Source organism: Schistocerca serialis, chromosome 3 (assembly GCF_023864345.2).
Source record: "Schistocerca serialis cubense isolate TAMUIC-IGC-003099 chromosome 3, iqSchSeri2.2, whole genome shotgun sequence".
Classification (NCBI taxonomy): Eukaryota; Metazoa; Arthropoda; class Insecta; order Orthoptera; family Acrididae; genus Schistocerca; species Schistocerca serialis.
This window is the reverse complement of record NC_064640.1, coordinates 381136809-381144932: the sequence shown is the minus strand read 5'-3', so window position 1 is coordinate 381144932 and position 8124 is coordinate 381136809. Positions and strand designations below refer to the sequence as shown.

Below are 8124 nucleotides of genomic sequence, written 5' to 3'. Positions count from 1 at the left end.
CTCGGGTACTAGTTGTTTGTGCTATCTTAATTATTTATCTCATCTTCGTCGACACGCGAGTCGACGAAGTGACGTCAAATAGGACTTGCACCAGGCATACTAACAACTCCAGAAGGGGTTTTCCGGCCAATAATGCCATATGATCGTTAACATAAAACGTACTGCATAAATCTTGTACAATATGCGCATATCACCACCACAGTGTCTGGTTAACAATAATGAAATGACATATACAACTGCTTCAGAGATGTTAAAAACTTATGAGTTTAGAAAATTTATCAGTAATGCTGTTGTAGGTTACACTGTTTACATTAAAATGTGTCTTCCTAACTTAATGAGAAAGTGAAAGCCAACAACGTCTTCTACGGTTGTTGTTCAATAACCAGACCGTCATGAACACTTTCCAAGTACTTCTGGGAGACACTTAAACAAGTAGTAGTAAAACAAACTGTTTTAAGTTGCTAATCTCGTTTAGTGATCAATGATTTTGGTTCAGTGTCCCAACAAATGCTGTTCAGTTTACTTCACCATAAAACCATCTGTATGAGTTCATTAAGATCATGCACAGACAAAACGTGTAAAATCTTTAGGGTCAAAATGACACACACAGTAGATGATACAAAACTAATACTTTGACATACGGAACGTTTAGTGTGAAATCAGGATTCAGTTTTTTATTGATATAAACAAATTCCTCCGTATAACAATAGTTTAAATCCACAGCAAACTGTTCAAATTCACAACCTAGAGGATCAATGCATGAGACGTGCGTTATCTGGGTATGTTCGTCATCCCAAACATGACTAATGAAGCAGCTGAATGCGCCAACATGATTGAAAAAAGCCTCATCCGTGAACAACATAACACAGAACAAACTGTAGAAAGTTCTACAGTGCTATGCTGCACTATGTAATCTTTTGAAAGAACTGAATGTCGAGATCTCAATCACTTACTGCCATTGCCTGCACACGTTGTTTCTTATATGGGTGTAACTACTGCTACATCACTACTCTCCACATCAACTCCTCAAATTATACTATCCAAACAATTCTTTGCAGTGAACTTTTTCCATCCCTCCGTGACTTGAACAAGCCGATTTCTCGTAATTTTCTACACAGTTAGGATGTTACCTGCTGTGAAACATTTCTCTATGGATTCTTTCGGCTTTCGGTGAACTACATCGTACGTTAAAAACATGTCTGCATTATTTTCAAGGTTGTAGTTCCAATACCGACCCAGAAGACGATTCTTTGTTATGAAACATAATCAATTTAAAACCAAACGTCTCACACGCATTGCTTATTCAAGACTGCCTGAAATATTGATATCTGACCATTGCTTCCTTATCCCAGATACCCTGTGTAAAACACGTTACAGATCAACGGTCTCATGTTTTGGGCCACAGGAGAGCTCAACTTCTACATAGTAGCGAAAAGCAGATGTATTTAATTGGCAGGGGTTAATAACATACATTTATATATTCTATATCGGCTGTATATCTTTATTGACTCATACAACAATCTGTGTTGCATCCTGTTCGCGTAATTCGATGCAGTTACGTCTGTAAACAGTTTTTTTTTTCCTTAAGTACTGCTGTTAGTCTTTTTCTAATATTCCGATACATTCACATCGTCACTCAAAACAGAGATATACACACACTATCCGATCAAAAGTATCTGAACACCTATTAATGGACATTAACATGGGCTGTGTCTATCCTTCGCCTTTATAACGGCTTGAATTCTGCTGGGAACACTTTCAATGAAGTGTTTGAATGTCTCTGGAGGAATGGCTGACTATCTTTCCTCTAGAGCCGAAACCAGAGAAAGTAGTGATATAGGACACTAGGATCTGGAGCGAAGTCGAAGTTCCATATCAACTCAAGGATGCTCCATAGGTTTCAGATCGGTACTTTTGGCAAGGCAGGTCAGACCATTTCAGGAATGTTATTGTCCACATACAACTGCTTCACATATCCTGCTTTATGACAGGGTGCATCGTTATGCTGATGCAAGCAGTCATCGTCTCCGAACTGTCCTCTACTATTCGCAATACACAGTGCTATAAATTGTGTTCATATGCTTCCGCATTTAGCGTTTTCTTAAGGGCAATAAGGGGGCTGCACCATAATCTCGAAAAAGATCCCCGCACTACATTGCTGACACTACACATGTTGACTGATAACGTTCTCTTGGCATTCACCAAACCGAAACCCTTCCATCGGATTGCACAGGGTACAGAATGATTAAAAACTAAACTAGAATAAACTGCGCCCGAAGAGGCCTCAGAAGGCCCAACGTTACCGATCGATCACGGTGTCATCCTCAGCCAATGGGCGTCACTGGGTGCGCATATGGATGGCCACGTGGTCAGCACACCGCTCTCCAGGCTGTTGTCAGTTTTCGTGACCGGAGTCGCTACTTGTCGATCAAGAACCTCCTCAATTGGCCTCACAAGGTCTGAGTGCACCCCGCTTGCCAACAGCGCTCAGCAGACCAGGACGGTCACCCATCAAAGTGCTAGCCCAGCCCGGCAGTGCTTAACTTCGGTGATCGGACGGGAACCAATGTTACCACTGCGGCAACACCGTTGGTATAGAGTGATTAGTCACTCCACATCACTCGTTTCCAGTCATCCTCAGTCCAGTACCATCATTCTTTAAATCTCCTCAAGTGTCGCTTTGCACTGACTACACAAATGGGTGGCCTAAGAGGAGTTCCACGACCATTGTATCCCATTCTAAAAAAAATGTTCAAATGTGTGTGAATTCCTAAGGGACCAAACTTCTGAGATCATCGGTCCCTAGACTTACACACTATTGAAATTAACTGGGACTAACTTATGCTGCCGGCCGGAGTGGCCGAGCGGTTCTAGACGCTACAGTCTGGAACCGCGCGACCGCTACGGTCGCAGGTTCGAATCCTGCCTCGGGCATGGATGTGTGTGATGTCCTTAGGTTAGTTAGGTTTAAGTAGTTCTAGGTTCTAGGGGACTGATGACCTCAGAAGTTAAGTCCCATAGTGCTCAGAGCCATTTGAACCATTTTTAACTTATGCTAAGAACAACACACACACTTCCTCCGGCGGGAGGGGCCACGCAATCCGTGACATGGCGCATTTTTAACTCTATACACATGTTCTTTGTACTAGGTGGACTGTTGATAGCGCTTTGGAACTCACAAGTGGTTCCTTCTGCTGATTTCAAGCAATTTTTTACAATCAGATTGCGCAACACTCGACGGTCCTAGTCCGTCAAAGCATGAGGTTTGCCTGATCTTGGATTAGCTGTGATCATTCCTTCGCGTTTCGACTTTACAACCACATAACCAGCAGTCAACATGGGCAGCATTACAAAGGCTCAAATCTCCCTGATCGATTTTGTTACTTAGGTGAAATCCCGTGACTAGTCCATGGCTCGAAATTGGCTCTGAGCACTATGGGACTTACCGCAGCTCGTGGTCGTGCGGTAGCGTTCTCGCTTCCCACGCCCGGGTTCCCGGGTTCGATTCCCGGCGGTGTCAGGGATTTTCTCTGCCTCGTGATGACTGGGTGTTGTGTGATGTCCTTAGGTTAGTTACGTTTAAGTAGTTCTAAGTTCTAGGGGACTGATGACCATAGATGTTAAGTCCCATAGTGCTCAGAGCCATTTGAACCACTATGGGACTTAACTTCTGAGGTCATCAGTCCCTTAGAACTTAGAACTACTTAAGCCTAACTGACCTAAGGACATCACACACATCCCTGCCCGAGGCAGGATTCGAACCTGCAACCGTAGCGGTCGTGCGGTTCCGTACTGCAGCGCCTAGAACCGCTCGGCCACCCCGGCCGGCACTAGTCCATGTTCGAGATCACTTAGCTCTCCTGACCGACCCGACTCACAACACATTCCTTCCCACGTCCTTTCATACTGTCGGGTCCGCCTCTGGTAGTATCTAGTGGTCAATTCCGCACTGCTTACGAGTGTCAACAAACATCCGAAATGAGCAACGTACACTCGTTTTAAACTCGCCAGGAAGTCCTGTGACGTCACCATAGTCTGTTGTCGGGTAGAAGTGGACTTGACTCACTCAGAAAGGAGAGCAAGTACAAAAGTTCGCAAGTGTAACTGCGAATTCGCGGCATTCCCGCTGCATACTGCACCGTTTTGAAAGGTACTTCCGCCATTAAACTGTAAATTATACTCATTGATTTTACACAATCATAATTTCGGCTTTATAGCCATTCTCAAGTGCAAGTGAAAGTGTTACAAAATGTCCGACCTGTCTAAATGACAGAAGCGACCATTGGGCATGACGATTATTATATACCAGTATAATGACTGATCGGTTAGCAGCGAATAGTGTTCTGTGTATACATATACACTGAAGTGCCAAAGAAACTGGTATAGGCATGCGTACTCAAATGCGGAGATATGTAAACAGGCAGAATACGTCATTGCGGTAGGCAACTCCAATATAAGACAACAAGTGTTGGCGCAGTTGTTAGATCGGTTACTGCAGCTACAATGGCAGGTTATCAAGATTTAAATGAGTTTGAAAGTGGTGTTATAGTCGGCGCACGAGCGATGAGACACAGCATCTCCGAGGTAGCAATGAAGCGATGATTTTCCCGTAGGACCTCCTCACGAGTGTACCGTGAAAATCAGGAATCCGGTAAAACATCGAATCTCCGACTTCGCTGCGGCCGGTAAAAGATCCTGCAAGAACGGGACCAACGATGACTCAAGAGAATCGCTCAACGTGACAGAAGTTCAACTCTTACCCAAACTGCTGCAGATTTCAGTGCTGGGCCTTCAACAAATGTCAATGGGCGAACCATTCAACGAAACATCATCGACATGGGCTTTCGGAGCCGAAGACCCATTAGTGTAGTCTTGATGACTGCACGACACAAAGCTTTACACCTCTCCTGGGCCCGTCAACACCGACATTGAAATGTTGATGATTGCAAACATGTTACCTGGTCGGACGAGTCTCCTTTCAAATTGTATCGAGCGGATGGAGACAACCTCATCAAAACATGAACTCTGCATGTCAACAGGCTGTCAAGCTGGTGGAGGCTCTGTAATGGTGTGGGGCATGTGCAGATGGAGTGATATGGGACCCCTGATACGTCTAGATACGACTCAGACAGGTGACACGTACGTAAGTGTCCTGTCTCATCACCTGCATCCATTCATGTCCATTGAGCATTCCGACAATTCCAGCAGGGCAACGCGACACCCCAAACGTCCAGAACTGCTACAAAATGGCTCCAGAAACAATCTTATGTGTTTAAACACTTTCGCTGGCCACCAAAATTCTCAGACATGAACATTATTGAGTGTATCTGAGATGCCTTGCAACGTGCTGATCAGAAGAGATCTCCAAACCTCGTACTCTTACGGATTTATGGACAGCCCCGCAGGATCCATTGTGTCACTCCCCTCCAGCACTACTTCAGACATTAGTCAGGTCCATGCCAGGTGGTGTTGCGGGACATCTGCGTGCTAATGGAGGTCCTACACGATATTAGGCACGTGCATTTATAAGGATAAAACTTTTTCGAAGAGTATTGTAAATTTATTTTAATATTTAATATCTATTCAGAGAATGTCTAACAATTACGTTGACGTACACACCCTATCTACACCTACATCTATACTCTGCAAACCATCGTGAGGTGCATGGCAGAGGGTAAGTCCCATTGTACCACTTATTAGGTTCAAATGGCTCTGAGCACTATGGGACTTAACATCTTAGGTCATCAGTCCCCTATAACTTAGAACTACTTAAACCTAACTAACCTAAAGACATCACACACATCCATGCCCAAGGCAGGATTCGAACCTGCGACCGTAGCAGTCCCGCGGTTCCGGACTGCAGCGCGTAGAACCGCACGGCCACCGCGGCCGCCCCATTTATTAGGGTTACTTCCTGTTCCACTCACGGATGGAACGCGGAAAGAATGACTGTTGGAATGCCTCTGTACTGCAGTAATTATTCTAATCTTATTTTCACAATCCCTATGCGAGCGATACGTGGGGGTTGTAGCACATTCCTACAGTAACCATTTAAAGCTAGTTCTCGAATCTTTGTTAATAGGCTTTCTCGGGATACTTTTCGTCTATCTTCAAGAAACTTCTAGTTCAGTTCCTCTAGTATCTCTTTGACACTCTCCCACGAATTAAACAAACCTGTGACTATTCGTGCTGCCGTTCTCTGCGTACGTTCAATATCTCTGTATACGTCCCCACACGCTTGAGCAATATTCTAGAGCCGGTCGCATGAGTGATTTATAAGCAATCTCCTTTGTAGACTGATTGCCCTCCCCCAGTATTCTACCAATAAAACGATGTCACCACCTGTTTTATCCACTACTGAACCTATGTTATCATTCTAAAAATGGCTCTGAGCACTACTGGACTTAACTTCTGAGGTCATCAGTCCCCTAGAACTTAGAACTACTTATACGTAACTAGCCTAAGGACATCACACACATCCATGCCCGAGGCAGGATTCGAACCTGCGACCGTAGCGGTCGCGCGGTTCCAGACCGTAGCGCCTAGAACCGCTCGGCCACTCCGGCCGGCGTAACCATACTATTTCATGTTCCTACAAAGTGTTACACCCAGGTATTTGTATGAATTGGCTGATTCCATCAGTGACTCACTGATATTATAGTCATAGGATACTACGTATTTTTCGTTTTGCAAAGTGCAAAATTTCACATTTGTGCACATTTAAACTAAGTTGCCAATCTCTGCACCACCTTGAAATCTTATCAAGATCTGAATGAATATTTATGCAGCTTCTTTCAGATAGTACTTCATTATAGATAACTGCATTATCTGCAAAAAGCCTGATTTTTAATATTAATATTTTCTGCAAGATCATTAATATACAACATGAACAACAAGGATCCCAACATACTTCCATGGGACATACCCGAAGTTACTTCTACATCTGACGATGAATCTCCATCCAAGACAACATGTTGCGTCCTTCCTACCAAAAAGTTCTCGGTCCTGTCACAAATTTCATTTGATTCCTCATATGATCGTACTTTCGTCAATAAGCATAGGTGTGACACTGAGTCAAATGCTTTTTGGAAATCAAGAAATACAGCATCTACCTGAGTGCCTTGACCCAAGGCTTTCAGTGTGCCGTGTGAGAAAAGTGCGAGTTGGGTTTCACATGATCGATGTTTTAGAAATACATGCTGGCTGGCTTTGAGGTCATTCTATTCCTGATACCCTATTAACCACGCTGACCACGCAGCCACGTTTTAAACTTTACTATCCTATTATGTTTGAGTTCAGAATATGTTCTAAGATTCTACAACAAATCGATGTCAAGGATACTGGACGATAGTTTTGTGGATCACGTCTACTACCCGTCTTGGAGACAGATGTTACCTGTGCCTTGTTCCAAGAATTGGACACGGTTTTTTGTTCGAGGGATCTACGATTGATTATAGTTAGAAGAGGAGCTAACTCAGTGAGACGTTACCGAGTCTGTAACGACAGCAGCGGAAAACATGACGTGAGGAAGAAGTGCAATCTCTAAATGGTGATTAATCATTAAAATAAATCACAGAAATGAATGTTAAGCTACAGAACAATCATTAGCGCAAGTTGTCATGGCGAAACGAATACAGAAATAGGCACTTTCTTTTTCCAAGAACGTAACAGTGACGTTGCTGCGTGTCCAGTTTTCATTTGACGCAGCACATATTCTTTCTCATAGTGGAGGTGAAATAAACAAGTGTACAACCATTTTATTTGCAATGGACGAAATTTGTATGTTTTCGTCTGAAGCGAGGACTATAGCGTGAATCTTATTCCAGATATCACTGCTGCTCTAGTACAATATATTTGCAGTTGTGTGAAATAGGGGTGAGAGTGTCACTGAAATGATGCAGGACTTGGGGTGGACATCATTAAAGCAAAGGCGTTTTTCGTTGTTACGGAATCTTCTCACGAAATTCCAATCACCAACTTTCTCCTCCGAATGCGAAAATACACTCCTGGAAATTGAAATAAGAACACCGTGAATTCATTGTCCCAGGAAGGGGAAACTTTATTGACACATTCCTGGGGTCAGATACATCACATGATCACACTGACAGAACCACAGGCACATAC

The 8124-nt window shown here is 43.6% G+C and overlaps 1 pseudogene; it reads right to left on the bottom strand.

Annotated features, from left to right (window-relative positions):
- Nucleotides 1-2475: 2475 nt before the first annotated feature.
- On the bottom strand, nt 2476-2594 carry LOC126471705 (5S ribosomal RNA; annotated as a pseudogene).
- Between the last annotated feature and the right edge of the window lie 5530 nt (nt 2595-8124).